We start from the raw sequence: 26,469 nt of genomic DNA on the forward strand, positions 1-26,469 counted from the left end.
ATTTTGTCAATATGAATGATAAAGATCATGACAACTACTAATTATTATTACTGTCATATGGAAATGATGCACAGCCCTGAAAAATGCTCATCAACCACCGTATAAATATTAGGTAAATTAGGTCAGAAAGACATGTTTTTTATTTATTTCCCACAGCTTAGGGAAAAAAAAAAAAAAGGAAGCTATAACTAAGATAATTCCATCTCTGTACAGCAATAAAACTCCAGGTTTTAAGTCCTAATTTTCAGCTTTCCTTCAATCCCTATAATGAACAGTTTCAAAGGTACAAATAGGAGTGAAGGCATTTTATGATTAATTACATTTTATGATTCTGATCTCAGCTAGATAGGTCTATCTCATTGTGGCCATGTTTCAGATGCAGTATTTTTATGATAAAACAACATCAATTGCACTCATATCTGCAGCTCCAAACTGGGAAGACTGGACTTAAAATTCTTTCACTACTTACATGTCTTTAAAGTAAGTAACTTCAATAATTTTTATATTCTTTTTATCATAGTCTTCAGGGTGTAGAGGAAAAAAGATATCCAATCTTTCTTTCATGGGAGACTTTTAATAGCAGCATGTAATTATTTTACTGTATTTACTTATAGAGATAAATGGTACGGTTGGCTGAAAGAAATACCAACAATATACAGTATGCATACTAGGTGATAATGCATGCATCATCTCCACTTAGGTAACCAAATTCATTTGAAGCTGCAGGACCACTTGTCTCTTCCTCCTGAAGTCAGCAGTTTGAAAGGCTGCATTTCTTCATTTATCATAATTAAAACTATTGAAATCATAAGTGTAATTCCACTATTATCAACTAAATCAGTGATAATTTAGTACTTTTTAAGGTTGTCGTTACAACATACAGCTTAACCCCCCCAAAATTAATGCTAAATGTTATACCTGCAATAGTCCATCCTGGTCTGAAAAATCTAGTCTAATTTTTATATCTTTACTTATCACTTTTAAGATGTTAGAATATTTTTAGAAATATTCCACATAAGGCTATGCAACCTCCCAGAACTAATGCAAAAAATTGTCTTTACTTTCTAGGAAACAATCTCTTTTGTGTTTAGAAACAAAAGTGGAAATATTCCCAGAACCCAGTTTTATGGTTTATTGTATCCTTTCTTCTGTCCTTTCAAAAGACAACAAATGTTTTTAGGAGCAGTCAGTTATTTGGCAAATATTTGGCAAATAACTAGAAAAAAAAATTATACTCCTGTGCAGTATCACAATTGATACTTTAACCTGTAGCTGGAGTTCTGCATAAACCGTATCATAAATCATCTTGGCCTCTGATTTCACATTTTGTCTTTTGGTGAATATGATGGGTTGCACCATCTTTTCTTCAGGGTTATCTGGAGACCCGCTCCTATAATAAGATCTTGTTTTCAGTTGCTTGTGACAACACTGAATATTGGCTCTGAAAACCCTTGATTTCCAGACACCTGGGCACCTTGGAAGATGCGTGGACAGCAAGGCCAAAACTGAGGTCAAGTGTCCCTGGAGAGCCAGGGGCGCCATGGTAGACTTGTACTACTCTATTTCTCTGTTATCACTATTAACCTGAAATGCACAGTCAAGGCTTCAACACTTTTCTCTGCCAAGGCAAAGATGACTTACTGCTTGCTAACAGTTACCTGATGAGGCATAGCAGCAGAGATGTGGGGCAGATGTAAAGATTCCTACCACACAACAGCGCCTTGCGACATGAAGCCTCAGCACGTGCAGTGGGCCTGCAAGTGAGGAGAGTCCTCTGCTCTAAGGACAGGCCACGGCTGCCTCAGGCCTGTCCCAGCCGGTTCCAGAGGCCCCACCTCAGGGCCAATCTGGTTTTATTTGGCAACAAACTAGTTGTCCCCAAGCTGAGCCTCTTTACACATGACAGTAACTGCTAAGCCATTTTCCTGTCTTTACTTCCACCACAGCTTTTCCATTTTGGTTTCTGCCCAACCTGTTGAGGAGGTGAGCGAGCAGCTGGGTGGTGTCTGCCAGCCAGCCAGAGATAACCCACAACACACACACAACTGTTTGATGGTTTCACAGTAGTTTTCTTCATCTAGGAAATGACTAAAGGCTGTGCTAGAGAAATAATGTGATCATAAAATGGTACTGACCCTGAAAAGCTTGAACCTAAAATAACTCTAACCAACCACTGCTTAAGGTAGAGCATCAGCTGGAACTACCTGAAGGCAGTGATGCACTCAAGGTTTTCCGTAGTGGCCTCTTCACTAGCAAAAGCCATCAATTCATATTACATTGGACTGAGTAATATCCAGAAAAACTTAAGACAAATATATATATATATATATATATTAGTTCCGTAAAATTGTGATCAACAGGCCTCAAATTTTCAGGCATGCTGACCAAATTAATTACAGAAATCAGTGTTAGCAAAATAAAAATTGGAAATGTGCTAATTTTCTTAATCCACTAGAATACACCTAGACCTGTAATCTATGCTAAAGTCATTCCTTTCTTAAAAATAAGAGATATATAGTTTGAAATATTCAAGTGTTATATTGATAAGAAGTCAAAAATTAGTACATATGCACAATACTTTTTCAGATTACCTTCTGTATTAGGAACAAATTGGTCTACTCTCAACACCTGTGCATGTGGCATCCAGCCCTCTAATGCCCTTACTAATGCCCAGCAGTAACAGTGGCAATGGTTACCTGTCCCCAGCCTCTTCCCCTTGCAACATGTTTCTCCCCATCAGTAGTCAATCAAGATCTTTTTGCTCATCAGCCTTGAGTTTCATCCACATTAGGTGCAGTAGAAAAATTGAACTAAATCAGGAGGCATTTTATTTCTTTTCTTTTAAACCACAGACTCTCAAAGAGCTTCCATGTATAGAAATGGTAAACGACCTCATGCAGAACTCCGCAGCACTGCATGAGTGCCCAGGCTAGCTCAGATATTGCTCTTATGGCACTGGATTGTGCCATGCAGACCCAGCTTTAAAATAAATGGATGATATGACTCTCAAAGCCTGAACCCAACATGCATGATTCCCATACAAGACGCAATTCCCACTAAAATAATGTACGCAGTCAGTGAGTCGCTTAAGCTGTGAGCTTAAACTGGCAAAAGAGGAATCTTAAAAACAAACAACATAACACAACATACCCACCTTTCCAACTTTTAAAGTCAGCGATTTATGCATTAGTATAGAGGTCTGCCCAAAGGCAGGTAATTGCAGTTCCAAGGCCTCAGTCAGCAGCTTCTTTACATTTGGGGGAGATCACAAACATACAGAATAATATATAGGTCAAAATACATTTTAATAGGCACACGGTTCACAAACACTCCTGAAGTATGCATTAGCCATGGATCAAGTGATACTCTGTATGCATTCATTGCTCTCTTGTTCCAAGTTACTTTTATAAAGCCAAATCAGACATGCCTTTTATGAACACAGCACTATTAGAAGGGCAAGCCCACCAAGTATCAGTATCAATTTTAATAAAAATATCATTCATTCAGTCAACAATTTATAAGAATATCTAGGCTATTATACGGACCATAAACATCATATTAGTTTAGCAGCTGACAGTTCATTTTAGTGCATTCCGTGTGCTCTCCATTTTCTTTTTATTGTTTAATGAATGAACATCATGGATTCAAACACTAAGAACTCTATTTTCTATTTCCTTTAGATTATCAAAGGCCATATAATAACATATAAAAAATGTTAATATTCTTATCCATTAGTCATGACTTGATAGAGGAGGATGAATATCTTATCACACTTAAAATAGATGGCTCAGGTTGTCAGCAGGAACTTGATTAGTTTGCAAAAGAAACTTGCTCAATTTGTATGCTTGTGAGACACACTGTCAAAGTTCTGTAAGATTAAAGACAGATGCCCCACTGGAGTACACAGGCAAAGATAACGTACACATAAATGTACCATCAATCCAGACAGTTTCACATTTTTCAAAAACCACAGCCTAATTCAGAAAAGTCTGAATGCTCTTCGCCAAAGAGCAGTACCAGTTCGAGTGCTGTGCTGAGTATTACCACCAGAGAGATTTCTCACATGAGATTTAGATTGACTGGCATCCTTAAATATTATTTTTACAGTTTGAACTAAAGCAAGGTAAACTTTTCTTATCATGAATATGATAAAAAGTACACAGAAGTTATTTGGGATGAGGAAATCTTTGTTCCAAAGGATGAGAGGCAAAGTGAAACTGCAATAAAGTATATTATTTCATACCCATGTTCTCACTTTCACTTATAACAGCATTCTAAGATAGCTATAATAATAATTCAAGCAAGGCTTATTATGGACAAGCCTCTACTCTTCACTGTGACCTCTACAGAGCCTGCTAAAGTTATGCCTGTGGTGACTTATGCATCAGACAAAATATTTCTGATTGATTCATTCTGATTAAGCACAGGGACAAATGCAGAGGTAACATGGATGATGGTGGAAAGTTACACATCAGTGAATGTAATGTCAGATGTCAGGCAGTCTTAATCTAAAGGCAGCCATGCTAATATAATTTATGTGCCAAGATGCTGGAAGAAAGATTTCTATTTGAAGTAGGGATACTCACATTAGTATACTTCTAGGTTGGTATTCTTGCTAAGCCAGGATGCCTTGGCATGTAAATAAACACCAACCCAGACTTCTTACATATCTGTTAAGTCATTAGTTATCTGTACAAATCAATAAGCCCTGCATCAGAATACATCTAAGCAAGTCCAAGCTCATCAAGTAGAAAGTGTTGAAGGAAAAGTTCAAGTTACAAACAATTTCTCTTGAACCACCTTCGAAACTCAACTTGAATATACTGAATTGAATAAGTGTAGACAAGGTTTATAAAAACATGGCATTATTAAGTACTCAGTAGGGAAAAAGACACCTAGAAACTTCTTTGTGTTAATAAAACCTCTCTTATTCTAATCAACTAGTTTGATTGTACATACTTGCAGCTAATCTATACACATCCCCAGTTTCGTAAAAATCTTTGGAAAATACGCTAGCAGTAATAACAAAAAATGCAGTAGAGATGTTTAAGAACACAGCAAGTTATTCACTATCTTCCTACTGGAATACTTGCCAATTTCTAGAACAATTGTTCTAGTTTAATTACCAGTAGGTTTAAGATTTTTTTTTTAAATCAATTATCAGTACTATGCTTGCAGAACATTTTCTAATATTTTACAGCAGTAAAACCTAGCTATTATTTTAAACAACATTGGGGAAGCTTCAGACTATTCAAGAGCAGAACAACCATTTTAGTTGTTCTTTATATGAATGAAGATAGAGATATTTGGTGGATTATTTATTGTCTATAAAAATAGAATTGCTCCATTCATTTTTCCTAGCTATATATAGAGGAATTATCTCATCATGTATAAAATGTGTTAATCTCACGCAGCTACACAACAGATTTTGACTTGCTGCATGTGTCAAACACACAAACTGTGATCACATGTTGCTCTATCACATACACTGTTCTGCCACCATGGTCCCTAAGTTACACATCATGCAGTATAGGTATTGCTCATTAATAAAACTACTGCTAACATTCAGACAACACCAGGGTAGTCAAGAATTTCCATTGTAGAGGATAATGAGCTTAGAAGTAAGCACTGCTACTTATTTGGCACCCAGAAGCAGATGGAACTGTCTTGCCATCTCATGAGATATTAGAATATCCACACCCCAAAGCCTGTTAATAACATCTGTTAATCTAATTACAAAGATTGTGCATCTGTATTAAATGAATTTCTAAGTCAACTAGCTTCCAGCACATCTATTAGGACTGCTATCTGAAAGGCTGACAAATTATTTTTTTCAACAAAGAAAAAGAAGAACAAAAACAAACAACAAAGCACTGCACCTGCCAGGCATTTAAAAGTCGTTATGGATCAAACTACTATTTTTTTATTAGGATACAAATGTTCAGCTTTTGTGTATGACAACAAATATAAAGTTATCTAGAAAAGTCTTTAAAACTAGCATTCAGATTTAAAGGTATTTCAACACAGTTTCAGATCTTTCTTACTGATTTCTGTATTTTCCTTTTCAAACTGGCTCTCAGTTGAGTTTTGCAGTTGTTACTAATGATTTGCATGTGTGTGAGAGGATAAATAGGCATGGTTAATTATCCAGTATCTGGTGAGAATAATGTTGTATCTGTTTCATCCACATGTATCATTAAGAAAGACAATTTCATACCTAAGTCTGGGCAGTTGATTAAGATGAATCATCAGATCACTGAAGCTCATTTTACCACAGTTATTTCAAAGGGCTCTGTCTGACAATTTCAATACTTTGGGTTAGCACGAACTTATTTCAACAAGCTGTTATGAGGAGATAATTCAAGAGCAGAAAGCCTAGATTTTTTTTACCATGAAATGGACGATGTTGGTGGAGAGAAACTATCTCCATATACTATCTGTAATATGCAAGTGTTAAATTTTATTTCACAGCATTTCTTTTTGAGAAAAACAATTAAATGTCTCCACACTAAAGCCGGTAAGACTATCACTTCCTGGCTAAACACAGGCATGCTGTTAAATTAATCTACATTTATAGAGGATTCATCAATACATTGAAAAAGAGCTGGCAAACCTGCACTATTAAATTTACTACATCTGAGCCTACTACAGGTACTTTTGTTCTAAATGAATGGTTTAATTGTAGTCTCCAACACTGCCACCAAGCCATACAACTCCTTTTGAAACAAAGACTCAGTGACATTCAGTGGTAATCACTTTGGAAGGAACAAATCCAGGACAGGTGGATTTTTGCCATTGCCCTAATACCTCTGGTGTTGTTGACAGTTCAGATTTGACCCAATTTTTGCTAACAGGAATAAAGAAACTTCCATTTTTTATTTACTTTTAGCAGAGTACAGCAATTTGAGAGTAACAGTAACTGCGATTATTACATTTGATGTGTGTTAAGAAATGATCACAACTGAAGGTCTTGAACGTCTTCCATAACTATAGCAGGCAAACTTAGTAGCATCTTTATTGCCCACAACACAATGTTTGTCTTAGAATTTTATTTCTAGATTAAAACTAATTAGCATACACTGTGCACTGAATTTGCATTAAGAAAAAACAAGACTGAAGAAGTAAGTAAGTCTTGCATATGGAGTGGAAGGTTTGCAATAACACTCAGTTCTTGTGGGAACTGTCTAGCACTATTCCCAAGGAAGATGAGTTTGCTGACAAAATAGGTTTAACTTTTTCTGGGGAAAATTCCATGTGCTTCATCTTATAAATCGCTATCACCTAACTAATCTGATACTAGGGAATACTGAATGCCTAAAAAAGAGCCTGAGAGTTTAAATATGGTTAAGTACAATGGACACACAGCAAGAATTCAGCACAGAGAGGGAGCTTCAGGGAATAGCTATGATGGGGAGATCAACACAGTGACATTCTAAATGTCTATGTTTGAAGAAGGGGGAGGAGGAAAAAAAAAAAAGAGAGACATCCTTAGAAGTCCAGTATATCAAAAATTAGGCTACTGGCTACATCAAAGAAATTTGGAAGTGTTAATGCTTTTTATCTAGCAAACTGCATGCAATATTATAAAATCTTATGGTATATGAGGCACAATTTATAGTATCTCTTAAAGAGTAATATAATCAAATGGATAATGTTTTAGAGGCAATCTATTCCATGTGCATTTCCTATTAAATACAGAAATGAAATCGTTCCTGTGTTATGATGATACAGATAACTGAACTATGGTGTGGCATAGCCATTTAATAAAGCTTTCTATGAATCGTACTTTTAAAATTTAGAAGAACACCTCCATCTGCTATTTAGGGAAATATTCACATTTCAGATAGCTAAAGCATAAGAGAGTGAAGCACTACTTGAAGATTGCTTTTTAAAACGTTTTCTCTTAGGTATTTTCATATAGATTCAAGAGAAAACACAAAGGAAAGATAATATCCAGAGGAAGCATAAGGAAATTCTGTTTTTCTGTGAAATACAGGGCAGTCTGGACTTTGCCTATGATCACTCCATGATATTTCTCTCAACCCCTGGAGTGTTTCTTAGCACCTAAATGATTTCAGGCCATCACATCGCCTAGACCACAAGATGCCGTCACTTCTCCCAGTTCTCTGCTGCTCTTTTGACTGGTACACAGTTACTCTGCGTCAAGGAACAGCAAACCAAAATCCCAAACCCCAGGCATGAGCAGGACTTAAAGATGCAACAAGCTGCCAATCACTCTTTAGCCAATTCATCAACACACATTTAAGCCCAACATCAATATCCATTAAGATCACGTTTGCAGTATGAGTGGGTACTCAACAGCATCAGCCCAGACTGTAAAGCCTAGTGCCGGAGCAGGATTCCTGAAAACAAGGCACTACAATCCATTGCAATCTAGCAACCATGGATAGCTAGTTAGCCCTCTAAGCTTGTATTAAAACCAATCAACCAAACAACACAACTATACATTATTGGCATTATTAACATCAGAAGCAAACTGAAAGGTTGCTCATGATCTGAACATTTGAAGAAATGCCAGACAGGTGGCAGTTCTGAGAAACCACTGCCTCCTTTTACTTCCCTCTTATGTCACTTCCTATTAAATCACATAAGCTCCTGGGTTGTTTCATGTTAGAAGAAATAGTGGTCATCTGGCCTGATAATGCTCACTGGCCTTCCAGGGCCCTGCAGATGACACTGGCTTACACATGATTTACACAGCATAAAAAGGAAAAAATAAGAGCACTGAAATACTTTTTAAAAAGCATTTTTCCTTTTCTATAAACATAGTGCTTTGACTACATACATCCTACAATATTAAATACATTCGTTGAATCCAAATTAGTATTTTTTTTAACAGAAAAATAAAGGAGAAAAGCAGAACACACACTTTGAATTGTAAGACATCACCAAAGATGGAAATATTTTTCACTCATTTTTAAAAGCACCAAACCAGGCTTTTATTTTTTCTTGTAAGGCTGATAAAATGCTAAGTGCTGCATTTCATATATCTCTCTGCATTTAGTTACAGAACAACTGTCAAGGCTCTATGCACTTCTGAAAAGGTGATGAAATTCCACTTTTTGAAATGACCATTTGTTGCAAAAGACACTTCAACATTTTCTATCTCTTCCTCTATATAAAACTTATTGTTGAGATACCAGATATAAATAGACTTTGCTTTGTACACTAGATGCTTTTCTCTCATCTTTTCTTCTTCCCTGTGATTCTGCCCACTGAATAAGTACTTTGCTGAAGCAATTCAAAAAGTGCAGTGAAATCAAACACTGTCCTGTCTCTCTACTTTTAAAAATAATGAGGGCTGGCTATAGTCTTCTAATGTTTCCATCTATTGTGGTTTGCCATAATTTTTTTCCAATATTTTCATGTGTTATGGCTGATTACAAGCTGAAATCTGAGTTTGGGATTATTATTCTCTTCTAAAAGTCAATTAAAATTAAATTTTTATTAAAAAAGGAAAAATGAGTCCTCGGTATACATTCAGGTAGTCACATTTGTCAACCTAATATGCGAAGCCCCATTTGAATGGTCTTCCAGTTTAAAACAAAACAAAAAAAAAAAAAACAATCTCCTGAGGTTACATTTAACTATTACTTTTTCATTCCTTCACCCAAATAAATAAATAAATAATCAGAATTCCACAGACCAGATAGTGTCAAAACAGAGAGGAAAGAAATTAGTCACGTTAAAATGGTTCAGGTAAGGAAAAGGTAAAGGCTTCCACTCACCCTGAAAACAATAGAAATCAATCTGAGTTAGAGATATGCTCTGCTACGTTAGCTTTCCATCAAAGAGGACTGAGGACAGCAAATTGCACATGCAGTTATGTCCCTTAAAATTTTAAGAGCTCAAGCTAAATATCTGCATTGAGAGAACATCAGCATTTAGCATATTCACGGTTCTGATAATATTATTTAAAGACCTTCTCCAGTAGGCAAGACATAAAAACACATGAAAGCTCCTGACACATTGCTGACTGTAAAACACCTTTGACTGCAATCCCTAGTATGCTTCCTACATAATGTGATTTGGAAAACTGATATGCAAACATAACCTAGTACACATTTACATCACCAACATGACAGTTTTCAAATATTTAATGCCAAAAACTAGCAGAGGCAAATCTTAGGTAACAAGATTCACGTATTATTTAGTCGTTTTAGACAAAATGTGAATATTGCACCAAAGGTAACTGTTTTTTTCTAGTTCTGTTATTATAAACATTAAAAGCACACCACTGCAACATGAATACATATGAATTCAATGTAAGTGAAGTTTAAGATTTAAAGATCAGAGTACATACTGGAAGAATTTTTCTGAAAGTAATTATTTTTTGGAAATAAAAAATCCTCTTCACATTTAACAGATTAGAATGCTCTTGCCTTCAGTGATTGAGACTTACCTACCTCTGCAACTGGAACTTGGCAATTGATATCCATTCTCCTGCTCCCTAATATATGGTGTGTGTGTGTGTGTGTGTGTGTGTGTGTGTAAAACTCACATTACACGTTTTGTTTTGGTGGTACAAGCTATGTTTTATGCACATGAAAAACAAAGAGAGATCTCACACTACTGTGGTTTCTATTAGGCTGCATCTTGTTAGCCAAATACCTACCTGCTGGACCCCTTTCTAGCTGGGACACTGGGGATGGAGATCTAAACCAACCAAAGCATCTAAATGCCTTTACGTGTCTCTCGCTACCTCTTGTAAATTCCTTTTCTCAATATTCGTATGCTCTGTGCTTTTCAAAATTTCCTTCTGTAGCCCACATAGTTTTCTTACTCATTACATTCTTATGCAAGTTCTACCTCCATTTAACGTGTACTTGCTAGCTGCCCATTTTTCATATTCCTCATCTTAGATCAGATGCACATAACTTTGTTCCCACTATGCTGAACGGAATTTTTATTGTAGTTTCAGTAATATCAGCCAAGTACTAGGAAAATCTTTTAGAAGAGAGATTCTGCTAGTTCCTAGAATCTTTGCAGAAATGTGCATATTTTATGAATGCATACCAGTAAGAACACTTAAGACTTTTCTCTGCCTTCTGCAGAATTGTAGCTGTTACATTCTTATCTTTCTGGGATTTGTTTCCAGACTGTGAAAATTGTTGCATTTACTCCAGTAAATAATCCCTGCTGATTTATATAAACTGACAAATCAGCATATACTTCTTCAGTTGAGTCATCTCTGTTACAAAGATCTGTTACTAATAGATCTTCCCATAAGCTTTTAGTTTGTTCTGATAAAAAAATGTTATTAATAATGCCATTATGTTCAGTATGGGGGTATAAAACAAACTAATATTCTGCACTTCTTATTTTCTATATGGAGCTGGATGATGAGATTAATAAAGAACATGTTTTAAAAATTATATAAAATGCATCCTACATGTCAGATTTAAGCAAAGACTTAGAAGAGGGAGAATGGACTTGTTGTTTCAATTTTTTTTCTTGATTTCTTTTGGATGCTGGCCAAGATACTGGGAGAACAACAGCTGAGTCTCTCAACCATGTTAAAAATTGTTCAGCATAAATTTCTGGGAATAGGATCAATGTTTGAAACAGCCAACACGGTTAGCAGCATTGTGAATAAGCTGAAAACATGACACTTGGGGTTTTGAAAATATATTTTTTTTCTATACTAGAGACATGTAATTTCTTGGTATTGCTCTTGCTTTGAGATCCCTAAATATAAATATTTTTACTGGAAAAATAACAAAATGAAACCCAGTGCATGATGTTTAGTGAATGCAGCTGTATTAGAAGAAACTCAAAGTTATGTTTCACTTGTTGAGATTGGAAACTAAAGGCCAGGCACTTATGTTCAGATGCTCATCTCCATGCTGAGCATAAGCGTCAAGGGTTTTTGGTTTTGTGTGTTTTGTTTTTTTTTTAAACGAACAAACAAAACCAGTCACCAGCCTTATCTGTCTATGCTAACTGCTAGCCACTTGTGAAATGTCGTGGTTGTTGTTATTCAGAAATAATTGTGCTTGCTCTCTTCTGCCCCCATCACCCCATTCAACTCTGTCTCCTATGACCACTCAATCTGAAAATGCTACATTCTCGTACATTATCTGAGGAACAAAAATACTTTATCTGGGCTTACTGCTTTTATTCAACACCCAGAACAATCTATGTCTATTCCTTTAAGCTCCTTGGGATGTGAAAAAATATGGTTACATAAATCTTTGTAATCCTGAGGGGCGGATAGCACATAAAGAGTTTACTGGTGTTAGGATTAAGTCTAGTGTATTACAGTGCAATCTTTAATCTGCTAAAATCTACCTTGGCGTTCCAAGCTGTTTTGTGCTAGCAGATGAAGCTTTGGAAATAGGACACAGCTGGCAACACTGATAGAGAGAAACACCTTAGAAAAGGAAAAAAGAAAAGAAAAAAAGATACAATTGGTGAAGCTGCTAATGAACCAATTTGCCACTATGGATTGCACAGTGTTTTTTTTATGATGATGGAGGGTGATGGAAGAAATCCTTGCAACTGACACTAGGAAGAAAAAAAATCACCAAAGTTGGACATGATAGCATAGTCAACACAGGAAACTGCAAATGTGGAGCAAAACCCATCTGAAAATGTTGTGCAAGACATGTGCTAGAGTCTTGCTTGGTTTTGAGATTCATTGATCCAAACAAATGTAACAAATGTGTCTTAGGTAACCAAGAAAAATGAAAAACACCTCATGCTGAAATAGAGTTTCTGTTCTCTTTTGATAAAACTGTATGAAGTAATAACATTGTTGCAGCCATGTGCGACTTCAGAGGAAAACGTAGAAAAAAGCTATTATTAGGCATATTTCTAAAGAATGCCACAGTTCTGCTACTTGGACCTGTCATTTCTCAATCAAATATTTTTCTGTTAAGCTACGTGTGACCTCTGCTGAGTTTAGAGATTCAACAGGCCAAAAGCACTGCTGCTCAGCAAAGACCTGACTGCGACAGAGATGCCGGGCACAGATGTCTGGCTTGGCAGCCTTGGCTAAATCATTTCACCCGGTTGAGTCTCAGTTTTCTCAGCACTGCTGTGTGTTCAGGAAAGCAAGCAAAATGTAAATATTTAAGTACTACTGTGACCCACAGCATTTAAATATGGGATTAAACGATAACGTAATTAGGGCCTTAGATAGTAAATACAGATTATATGCTTATGCTGTATCTGGCAAAGAGACTTCCTTGCTCCTTTTCTATAGTTGAATCCTCCTAAGCACAGGAACATCACAGACTGTAGCAACAACAACAAAAGTAGGAGTGTCCTTTAGCTCTGAAGTTACACTTAAATTCTGAACTGGAAAGCCACCATTTTGAAAAAATTTAAGTTTGAGCGTAACAAATTATTAGACAACAGCACAAAATTCTGCATCTTCCTAGGACATTTCCATTAAACATAAATGAGATGCATATTTTTCTATATCTGGGATTGTTCCATCTGTCCTCGTCAAGCTTTAAATATACTAGAGCTCAATAGAGCTAAATATAACCCTGGATACAAAGAATTATGTTTATCTGATAAAATTATGTAAATAATCCTGCACATAACTGATATTGATCAGTATTTCTGTTAGGTAAATTAAATTTTAAGGCAAACATTTCCAGCATTGGAAGGAAGAAAAGGCAGAAAGTAATCATGAGACTGCAGAATACAGAAGATAGTGAAGTAATACAACTTCCTTCTTATTTAGTAGTTTGCATAAAGCACTACACGATTGTGAACAAATTAATCTGTAAGTGTAAGGCATTACACTGAATTTTACAGATAAGGACATTAAAAGCCTTTAGGAAATGCTTAATTGAAATAACTGCCATGCTTTAATTCCAAGAAACTTGCTTCAGTATGATAGAGATTTAGCAAACACCTAATGAGAACAAACTTGATACGCCCCAGCGCAGAGAATCCCACATGCACTCTTCCTCAGCTTCTGCTAGAAATAAACTGCTTTGAAATGACATCTTCGGTGTAAACGAGGGACACATTAAGAAAGGAAAGAAATTAATGATACACTGTCCCATAGAATACACAGAGTACATGCAGAAACCATATTCTTTAAAGCTGCCTCTTAGCTAACTGCACAGCTTTCCATGGCCAAAAAGACTTTCCCTTTGTCCTTTCAGTAGTTCCAAGTTTGATTTCCAAATCCAAAGGTTTGCTCTCTTTAAAGCACGAGTAACTGTCACCTATTTTTCCCCTCCAAGACAATAAGTTATTAAATAACTCAGGAAAACCTGGCACAGTATGCACTGTGACAAACTCAAAGGTTTTCTCCCAGAATTGTGTTTCAAGGAGAAGCATCACTGTTTCCTCTTCTGCATCCTGCCATCTGCCAACAGAAATCTGAATGCTTCAGGTTCCCTACTAAACATCACGATCATAAAAAATTATTTCGATCTTCTGTTCTTGTGCGGTCATTTTTGAGCAAAGTGTCTGGCATTTAACCAATTGGTCTTTTCTGCAGTAAAGGTCATACAAGAAAGAAGGAGAGTGGGATTCTTCACCTCCAATTATCCACATCTCAAGATGTTTTTATATTGGAAGAATTTTGGCACATTTCAGCTATTAGGACATTCCTTTGCCCAGCACAATACAAAAATGATGTGTTTCTGGAATCAATATCCAGAAGTGATTTCACTAGAAAAGAGTGGATGGAAAGAATTTAAATATACCAGAAAAGATGGCCAGTAACATCCCTCTGTAACATGCATGTTGCCTATTAGGAGGCATCTAGGTCCTGTATGGGCACACGGTTTGCAGTCCAGCTGTGTGACTGCCCAGCCAGATGCATGTCACCCAGTTGGCTGGACAGATGCAGAATGGTCTGCATTTTCCCTACCAGATATCCAGCCTGGTGTGTTATCACAGATGACTTTTTAAGAGATCTGTCTTAACCCTGATGGTCTACCACCTTTGACTTCCTCTGTAAGACAGGGTTATGTCTCAAAATACCATGATATTTTAGAATACCATGAATACCATGAAATACCATGGTATTTTAGATTTCTTGCTTACCTAGTTTTGGAGGACAGAGTATCTGGGATGTTTTTAGGATATTCTGTGAGAGGGGGAAAAAAGGAAGGCAGATGGCAGACTAATGGCTAGGAGGTAAAGAGCAGAAGAATGAAGAATATTGTATTAACAGCAGATGATGTCCTGCTGTTATAAATTTGAAGTGTTTTTGACATCCACCCAATCTGAGCTGAGCCTACCCTGCACAATTTTGCCGAATCTCTGACATTCTCTGAGCTTTGTTTTTGTCTCCTTCTCCTCACAGTAACATCTTCACTTTCAGATTAATAAATAAATAAATATTTAAAGAAGGGGTTGTTTATGTAGATAACATGCGGAATTTCAATCTAACATTAGGTCTCCTTTAATAAGAGATGTTATTACATATTATTTTATGTCTTTATTATGTCTCATTACTATATTTCTTATTAAATAATATATAGAGATATAAATGAAATATATAACATATATCTTGAGTAATTAATATGCTAACATATGCTATTATGAGTAATAAATGAGTACGCTAAGGTGATAAATAGTGCAACTGCTTAGGCAGTAAGTAGGTGGCAGTCCGTAAAGAAATAAAACTAGACATGGATTAGCTTCTTCTGATATATCTGCCTTTAATATTTGCTAATTTTTGTTGTAAATGAATTTGATAAGTGTCATTCTATTTATTTACTAAACAAAGCTACATGCACTATGCCTATCAGTCTGCACTCAGATAATATGACAATGAAAATAATAGAAACATATAGCTAAATGAACTCACTTCAAAAGTCTACAGGAAAAAAAAAGTATATAAAGTTCTGTTAAAGGTTAAAGTATGACTGGCTGGGTTTTGTGCAAGCCTTCCCAAAACCTTCCCTGTTTCCACAAAATCGGAACATGAGTATTTTCTCTCATGTCTTAGCAAAATAAAAACGATACCTGCCATAGCAGCAGAACCAACTATGCAGATGTAAAGCGATTGAATACCTCTCAGTAGATATACAAATGCAAATGTTTGCCTTAGCCCTACAGACGTGAACATTTAAGTTACGCTGCTTTGCATTATGTTAATAATTTCTATCCTAATTGAAGTCACAGGACATATTTGTCACCATCTCCAATGGAACTCACATTTCTTTAATATATATTTAGTATGTATAAAGTTCACTGATTTCACTAAAGCGTTCTTAAATTCTTAATGGGTACTTTTGTTTCCAAGGCTTTTATGAAAGGTGAAAAAATCACCTCTCTGCATATTCATAACAGGCTACCCCAGAAGAATTAGAACTGCATACATTTTGAAAGAGTGTTCAGTTGTGGGTGGGGTTAAAGCAACTTCGCATTAGTGAAATATCCTACGGTGGCTTTCATTATTGATTCTCTGTCAACATCACGTTAGTTCTTTTCTAAATTAGTTCTGTGGCATGAACTTGAAAAAGCTCGTGATGTGGAGTCCACAGGTTCATTCTAATTGCTGCTTTTCCTGGTGGACTCCACCAGGCCAACCTGTCACTCATCAAGACCGTTTGTCTGTGAACAGACTTAATTAAACACCTCAAATCCAATTTCTTTGATCCTTTCCACTACTAAAAAAACACTCACTCCATCAGCTACGAAAAATTTTCTAAAGAACTCCCCTCCCCTTTAATATGCTCATTGGTATTATTTTTTTTTTACTGATGAAGAAATAGAAAATTCAAAAACAAGGAAATTAATTAGGAAGGGAAAAACAAATAGTTCTAGACAGCAACAACAACAAAAAACTTAAATTCTAAATATTTAGTAGATTAAAGAATGATCTACATCTGTTACACATCTCTTCCATTTTCAATATCCAGTAGAGGCTTGACTTGAATATTAATTTTTAGTTATCTTCCCTCAGATTTTACCAGGCTTTTTTTTTTTTTTTTTTTTTTTGTAAAAGAGGGAGGCATTTTCAGCATCCTTTTCCACATTTTAAATATATGGCTCACTTGTAGAAATGGTTCAAAGTGGAAGCACTTCAGGTATAAATATGAAGATTTTCATAAGAATAATTCACAAGCTGCTTTTGCTTCCTTTTATTAACAAGCATTCTTGCAATTTAAACTTTATTTATTAAATTGTTTTCAAATTACATTCACTTGTGTCTATTATATTGTGTCTCACTTGTGTACTCTATTACTTTGCATTTAAAAAATAGATCAGATCTCACAGCTTTGTAACAGATTATTCTGCATTTGATGGCTATTCACACTGCACAATCAACAAGTACACAAACTTCGTGTGGATTGCTGAGAGTTATAATTTCAAAGGATTTCTTGATAATTAATTTATTAATAATGAATTAATCCTACATTGGGAAGTAAGTTAAATTGTATTTCAGAAAATGCTGTTTCTATAAGCACTTTCATGAAAGATTACTAGTTATAGCTCTTTTTATTGTTGTAAGGTCTTTTATGCCTGGTAAGCTAGTTCTCTCTTCTTACTGACAGTTAAGTATTTTCCAGAGTTTTATGGCTGTGCAAAGGAGACCTGGTCTCTGCAGCCGTGTCTGAAGAGCAGCTCCTACATGACAGATACTTAGCTGCGTAAGTAGTATTTTACTACTCTAAGCAGGGCTGCACTGACTTACACTGGATAAATATTCAGCCCAATCTCCAAATTTGGGCTGTACTTTGAAAACCTGTGGATTCATACCCTACCCCAAAACAGCAGAGAAACAATAGCTAATTTTGATTAGCTTGTTATTTTGTTGCTTTATCTGTTTGGAATTTGGGAATACAAAGTTTATATCACCAAGCCAACTGAAGAAGAAATGCACTGAATTTTCAGAAATATTTTGAGCTTCTAAAAGCAGTGTTCAAATATTGTCACAATGGTTTCTGCCATTAGAATTTAGATTGTTCATGCTGTAAAAGTCTAAAGACTTATTTTCATGCTTGGTGCAGCAAATAATATAAACCTCTTAGAATACAATAGTAATCAATCTGGGAAAGAGAGCAACATATCCAAAACAGTGCATACATCTGGTCTGTGTAATGCCATGTTCACCATTCCATTAAGTTTGTATCACTTTCAAGAAATATAAAGTAACATGACAGTGTCAAAATAAAAATAAATAAAGGCAGCAAAATAACATAACATGATTGATCTCTGATGTCAGGATAGCCAAACTCAGCCCTGTGTCACTATAGCTGCCATAACATCTACATCCTACAAACGCACACATTAGTTCTGTATAATATTAGTAAATCTTTCTGTATACAAAATTTATTAACCATACATGCCACTGTGACTGAAAAAAAAAAAAAAAAGTAAACTGTTTCTCCTCAATACAATATTTTACATGAATGAAAGATACTTTCCCTGAAATAAAGGAGCAGAAGTGCCCAAATTAGTCAGGATTCAAAGTACCATTGAAGGTGATGGTTTTGATGCACACATAAAATACAGTTTGTCTGATATTTGGAGAGAGATTGGGCTTTCTCATATTTCAAATATGCTTGCTTGGCAGAAAGACAGAATTGTGGATTTGAAAACTAAAAATACCTAGACTTACAGTATCAGTCTGCTCTGTAGAACCCTTGTGGTGACTATCACTCTTACTATTCATTGCACCCATTCTTTAAATTCTGCTTTGCATCTCACCAATGTACTTCTGAGGGGCATCACTGATATAAATGCAGTTTCTCGGTATTCAGTAAGATGTATTTGGCAGCAATACTTTATTTTTCTAAGTGTTCTGGTTTATTAGGTTTCCAAATACCAGTTTTTATTCTGGGGAAAGTACAAGAAAGGGAAAGCAAAATCTTAAAAATTTACCTGCTTGATAAGAATGTAATTTAGATAACCAGATAAGGGAGCAATGTGTATGATGACAGTGCTGTCATACTGCATAATAATAATATTAAAAAAAAAAAAAAAAAGCCCTACTGAGTCAGAGCAGATGTCCACCTGGCCCACTATTCAGGTTCAATGAGTGAAGCTACTTAGGGGCAACACACAAGCCTGGCCGCTTTCTGTGGTTCACTCCCTTATTCTTCCCCAGAATCACAGTTAATATTAAGGTGGCACAACCTGTCCCACTTCCTTTGGCATCCTTTCACAGACCTATCATTTGTGAATTTGTCCAAGCCCTTTCTTGATCTGCTGCTACTGTCTGCCTTCATAATCTTCAGTGGCAGCAAACTGTAGAAGTTTCCCACCCTGGATACCTTGTGCTGAGAGATGCAGTGAACAGCTCTTCCACGGTAAATTTATCTACCACCCTGATGATTTTGTGACCTTTATCTCATTACTTCCAGTCACCTTAGCAACCACTGAGTTTTTCAACCATCTGGCCCAATACACTCCTTCCTTCAAACACATGTTTAAGCCTGGGAGTTGGAGCACAGGATTGGAGCATTGAAAAAGTGTGATTATAAATATGAAGACCAATGACTAGATTTAAACCCTATGATGAATTATATTCAGGGAAAAAGAGAGAAGAAAGCTAGCCAAACAATGTGTTGGTCTATTATTTGCACTTGTTAAAACTCTGTCTATGCTAGTGTTAGTGCTTTAGAGACATTCAGAGAGATGCCCTACTTTGCAGAGGACACTGCAAAAGGTGTGGACCCCAGGCCAAACGGTGCTATTACAGCTTCATTAGTGATGCCCAAACTCTGAAGTAGGTCATTCAGACCAGGAAAGACGTGGGTGACAACCCACCTTGAGAACATTGTGAAAAGGCTCAGGTAATTAGCATGTGCTGAACTCCTGATGCTTGGCAGCACAAATGACAGCTAGTTTAGAGATAGCCAAAAATCTATGCTTTCAAGAGAAAATGTACCAATGTGATATTTTTTTGTCCTTACACGCTGCTGCCACAATTGGTACTCAGCAATTACCACCTTTACCTTATAATTTGATACCTTTTAAGCTCATCCTGACTCAAAAGATTTATTATTCCTATTTCAGACTTGGAATTAGTAACAAAAAAGCAGTATCATTTCTGGAAATATCAAAACAGAAAAGACAGTAGGGAAAAATCAATCTATAGGTAAATTAAGATCAATTCAGTACGTGGGTGGTCTCAAGACTGCCAATCCAGTAATAAGTTCCAGTTCAGGATCTTCTGTAATTACACTTGGAAACTTTTTCTGATTACCAAGGAGAGCAGAGATCAATGTGTAGAACAAGCAAGACAAATGGCACAGTTTATGGTTTTAAAAGAAGCAATAATTCCCACTTTCATGCTTTTTTGCCTGCTAGAGTAAGGACTGAGAGGTGACATTTCCTAAAACCCTGTTGTGTTTTCTTTTTTTGCATGCTCCCCTTTGGTAAAACTACAGAGTTGGCTTTTTCTGTGCTGGTACAAAGTTGATTAGAAATAGATAAAAACCATTCATTAAAATTTCATGAAAAATCTTTGCACATATATTTGTATATAAAATATTTAGTTCTCTTGAATTTGAGTCTGTTTCTCCTATTAACAATCCATTATGGAAACTATGTACAAATGTAATTGAAGTAGAAATCTCTTCAGAGTACATTATACTTTATTGTTTACTAAGCTTTTAAGTATCTTCAGACAATTAAATTTTTATGGGGGAATGTATTAATTTCCTATATTCTTCTTAGAAGCACTTCAAAAACAAAACAAAACAAAACCCACCAGATTTGTTTTAGGGTTTACTTTTCCTAAATTCCTATTGCCTATGACAGAGACTTCTAAATTAGAAAGTAGTACAGAGTTAGATTTCTGTTGCAGTCTCTGTTCTCCACTCTATTCCAGTTCTCTCTCAGAACACAAGGTACATTTGAAAGTTTGAAGAATTGTAACATCAAACTTATCATGATGAAAGCTGAAAACTGGCATTACATTTGATTCAATAAACCAGAGTTACAAGAAGGTAGAAAGAGCCCTGAGCAATGCTGTAAATTCCATGTAGACTCAAACCATTCCCATTCACTTTGCACTAGTACTCATCTGTGTTACCAGTCTTACCTCCCAATCCACTCGAATTTTCTGACAAGAAATAAGCGGAAGGACACAGAGTGAGGACAGGGAGAGCTAGCTAACACAGCCAACTCTGATTTCCATTAGTATTCAGTGAGGTCCAATCACCGAAGGGTCTTAAATTTAGCTGACATGAGATAAGAGGGAAGATCCTCACAGGTATAACTAACTAAAAGATTGGAAACAAAGAGCTGCAATAAATGGTCAATTTTCTCAGTGAAGGAAAGGCACCAGTGGAATCCCACAGGGATCTTTGCTGGGGCCTCAGCTGCTCAGTACATTCAGGACTGATCAGAAGAAGAGAATGGAGAGGAGATTAAGTTTGCTGCTGCCACTAAGTTTTTTAGGGAAAGAAAAACAAAAGTTGACTGCAAAAAAAGAGTTGCAGAAAGACTCTGTGGCACTGAGTGATTGGGGATAAAATGGCAGACGACATTCAAACAACACAAATGTAAAGTAATGAACTTGGCAAAAAACAGCTCTTACTACGTATCCAGTGATTGATTCTGAATCTACTACTACCCCAAACAAAAGAGATCTTGAGCTAAAATAATAGCCTTATGAAAATGTTAGTTCAATAGCTCAGGAATTAGTATTAAACACAGGAAAACCTCAGAAAGTATAATGCTACCTGGCAAGTCAGTGTTGTGCTCACATCATGATTGTCATGATGTCATTTCGGCCCTTTCATCTAACAAAAGGATATAGTAGAATTTGAAAAAAGGTGGACAAAGATGATCAAAGGTAACCAAATAAATTCCACAGAAGGAAGATCTGTATGAGCTAGGACTCTCGATCTAGAAAAGAGTTAACACAGAGGCAGCTAAAAATCACAGGAGGACTGGAGGAGGCAAAGGGAAAGTCAGTTAGCTGCCTCTTCCACCACCAGACAGCCTCAACTGAAAATGTGCAGGTGGAAACTCAAAATTAAAAACCAGGTGGGTAATTCTTCACATAATGCAAAAGTGAACTGTGGCATTCCCTGACACAAGATATTGTGAATGCTAAAAACTGAGTTCACAATTTCTGAGGGGAAGTATTTGCAAAAGAAAAACCTGTCAGGATATTAAAAACAAAGAGATTCAAGTAGCCCCTTTTCCTCACATATCGGGAAATTGTTCAATGGATTTATCACCAAGGGTCTCCTCCTCCTGTGTGTTCACTGTTAGCCCACTTCTGACCTGGAATACAGACCTAGACGGGGCATTAATCTAACCCACTGCATGTATTCTCGTGGGCTCTACAGAAAGGTAGTCATCATGTTCAAAAGCTTTGTAGCATCAGAATCCTAAAGGTAGCAATTTGAAAATCCAGCAGGACTAATTCTGAGCATGCAGTGTTAACTATGCAGTCTTCTTCAGCAATTCTCCTTAGCTTTTATTTTAAAAAGACATTTCTAGAAACAAACACATCCATTTTGGAGGACAGATCTCCATTCGTGTGGCAGGTGGCAGGAAGCATTTAAAATGAGAAGAAAATAACAACATGCCCACTAATAATTTCACAGTCATCAGTTAATTCAAAAGTCCTTTACAAGAGAAAAGAAGATTAATAATTCTGTCCTAGACATGAGAGAAATAAATGGAGAAGCTCTACAGAAAATCAACCTAATTTAGTGTTTCAGTGTTCTATACATCAAACAATGATGTCTCTGAGGACATCAGGTAAACTTCAATGAGAGTTAGAATAGGGTTTTTACTCTATATATTATAATAAACGTGTGTTTTTCTCCTCTGTTCAGAATGGTTTGTTTCAGTCTTACAGCTAGCCTGAACTGCAAGAATTGCAGCAAATGTGTCATGAAACTCTGAAATGTGTAAAATAAAAACAAACAAAAAACAAACTAAAATAGATGAACAAAGAAAATAAAGCTGCATCTTAGTTCACCTATGCTACTAACTAGAATGAATTCAAGCATTTATAAATGATCGTTTCTGGAAATCTGCAGATCCTGTTTACAAAGATGTGTTGGTGGTATTTTTTTCCTTCCCTCATGAATTGTACTTAAAACATTATTCACCTGTCTTCCAGTCCCAGGAAAAGAAAATGAAGGCTACAGTCTTATAAAATAAGTGTGAGTTTGAACTTGAAGACTGTTTGAGCTACATATTTTCTACACAGTTGTTAAAATCTTAGCAAATTTATTTTGTTTTAAGGAGTCTTGCTTTGAACCTTTATGCATGACATTTTTTTTCTAGTCAAGACAAAATCACGTAAATTCACTCTTAATGATTTTAGGGTTTTTTTTTTTTAATCTTCACATTGGGAATTTGATGATATCTCAAGCTCTTTCTTATGCAGTCTGTTCTCTTCACTGAAAAATTTTGCTGCATATGATAAACAGAAAACAGTACAAAATTTGGTCGCTCATCTGTATGCTTATCATCTAAAAGTCAGCTTCACAGCATATGCAATTTTTGGTAGCAAGAATCTAAAAGCAACATCTAAAGTTGAACACTGAGCAAGGGGCGAATTTAGCCCAGTAAATATAGACAATTATTTCTCCTCTCCTCCCATTGTAAGATTAAAAATAAAACAAAACAAAAATGAAAAAAAAAACCCTACATGTTAGAATTTTGAGATGGCCTTTAAAGGTTATAGTTTGCCCCTCAAAAAGGCAAGAAGTCTGATAATGTTCTTTCTTTCTGACTTAATGTTTCTTTATTGTTGTTTGCCTTTTTTTCTTCCTTTTTTTTTTCTTTTAAAGGGGCCAGAAAAAATCCAGCATAGTTTAGAATAGGTAAATCTCTCCATCAGTCTATGAATAATAACCTTCTCTGTTTAACATGTCATCAAAAATTCAGAGTCTTGATTTTAGGCTCCAGGCAACAGCTATTCTATTTTCATAGTAACATTTCTACCTGCAGTTCCACTGACTTTACAACAGCCAAATCCAACAGCTAGTACACTAAAAGTGCTGAACAAAAACATTACAAAGTTTGCATCAATGTTATACAAGGGACAACATAAAAGTAATGGAATATATATTGAAATTAGCTGAATTTAAAATTATAATACCCAAAGGCCTTTGGCTACCCAATACACGTCCCAATACAAGCCAGTAGGATTAGTAGGGTAATAGGCAATCGAATTCTAATGTGGCAAGACTGTTATCTCCAAAGCAATAGCAAGAAGCTAACTTTGGGACGCAAGCACAAACACGGATAAACTAAGATGGTATAGCATTCCCTTAACTTTTTAAACAGCCTAAAAGGGCATTGTCAGGTAATCCTAACATAAAGGCTTATTATCATGCAGACAGTGCAGAGATCAGTCAAACCTCTCTAAGTCTTGGCCAGTGAACATCACTGAATTTTGAAGATGATTCATTTTACAGATCAAAGCGAACAGCTGCTTGAAGGAGCTCCAACTAAGTCTATTAACATTCTTTTTCCTGGGAATCTCTTTTTGTATGAAGCTCAAAATCCAGCCAAAGTCATCATGTATTCGGATGATCAATGGATTAGAAATATATATGGCACTGAGATAAGTGCTTGGGAGTGACAAGAGATGGGTAAATAAGGAAACTTATGCTGCTCTCCTATTAACACATTTCATGTTATATTCTAAGGATTCTAAGGAGCTTAAAAACAGATGGTTATGCCAGAATTTTGCAGAGTAAGAAGAATTTATTGCATTACTAAGAGGAGTTTAAATTTTGCATGCAAATCCTTATGACAATTGATTCACAAGCATACTTCACCTCTCTGTTGTGGTGCCCTCATTGGCATTAATTTGTGTTTTTCCCTTATATCTGAGTTAGGCTGGAAAAAAAAAAAAAAAACCACGACTGCAGGTAAAAGATTAGAAAAGAAAGAATTAGAGTTCCTTTCCCAGCATTAACCCTGCCCTCATTAATTTATGGATAAGGTTGTGTGGCTCAACAAACAACATAGGCATTAGCAGTTTAATGAATAGATACTCAGTATTTTCTTGCACCCTCTGATACTTACTGTACAAAATGCAAACTGTAAACAGAAACATAATAATTTTGTATAGGTTTTTCTAGAGCACTCATCACTATAGTGCTTTTCAAGGTAAGGAACTTAGTACTTGTTGAAGAAGAATATGATATTAATGACAGTATTTTAATTTATCAAACTAGAGAAAAAATCTGTGGGATTTCAGTAATATAGCTAGCTGATTTCAGAGACCACACAACATCTGAATTAATACTGGTGATAAATTATTTCACAGTAGAATTATTCATACTTAGTAGAAAATTAAATTGTCATATTATGATAAAATGTTAAAGAAACAGTATCTCTTATCTACACCTATATATGTTCAATGAAATCACAGAATCGTAGATTTTCATCGTGTTTTGTAGTGTCATGAATTCTACTTTATATGTGGGATAAAGTCATGTTGATCATTTAGTACATTTACTACCTCTGTTAATGTTATACAAATACTACCACTGCTCAGTAAGAGAACTTTGAAGTGAAGGAGTGCTAGAATAGATGCTCATGGACAGTGTTATTACAGAACACACTTGATGCAACTCTTTCTACCCAAAAATTCTATATTCAAATTTACAAATGTATAGATTGATTCATTTAAGACTTAAGTCATTGTATAGTACAAAATTTACTAGTAAGTTAACTAAGCATAAATTATCAATTTTCTGGCTTAATCCAGATTTTGGTAAGCATATTACATAGTATAATTTGTTGGTCACAAAGGTCAAATTTAAGATTAGTCACAACTTGTCACAACAGGAAATGGCCAACATTAAATATAAATACTTCACTTTCAGTTGTACATGCTTCCCCCCTGCTCCTGACTTGATAATATACCATACAAATAACCAAAAAGGTTTAGATCCCGATACAGTTCTATCAAATAAACTCTCAGATTGCATGACGTGAAGTGCTTACCTCTTATAATGGCATTGTGTTTTTAACCTCGAAGAAATGAACCACAGAGGATACATGCAAGGTGTTTAGATGTGTCATTGCAGATTTTCATATATAATGGTTGCATATCACCATTTACCACTTTATCACCAAAAGTATTTCCTTGTTGTTGTTTTCTTTATTCTTGCAGAATAAAAATGGTTTTTAAATATATCCAGTTATTAATACTGTGCCTGCTGAATAACATTTTATCTGCTAAGTTTGTGAAGAATTTTGCCTAAGTGGGAGATCACATACAGTAAAAAGTACTCTAAAAAGTATTTTTAGTAGACTAAAAGTCTACTCTAAAAGTAAAGTTAACTAAGTAACTGCAGTCCTTTAGTCTTAGCATGAAGCAAGAGCATAAAGGGAGAAAAAAGCTCTTGACATTTCACAAACATGACCATCATCACTAACATACAGACAATCCTCCTCCTTTTGCAGGAATACAAAATAAACAAGCAGGTCTTAGAGACTTTTCGCCAGCACACAGGATACTGAGATAGACATTCGACAATGTTAATTCAGCAACATTCACTTGACCAAAATAAATTGCCAATT

Source organism: Anser anser (assembly GCF_964211835.1).
Source record: "Anser anser genome assembly, chromosome: 13".
In the NCBI taxonomy this organism is placed as follows: Eukaryota; Metazoa; Chordata; class Aves; order Anseriformes; family Anatidae; genus Anser; species Anser anser.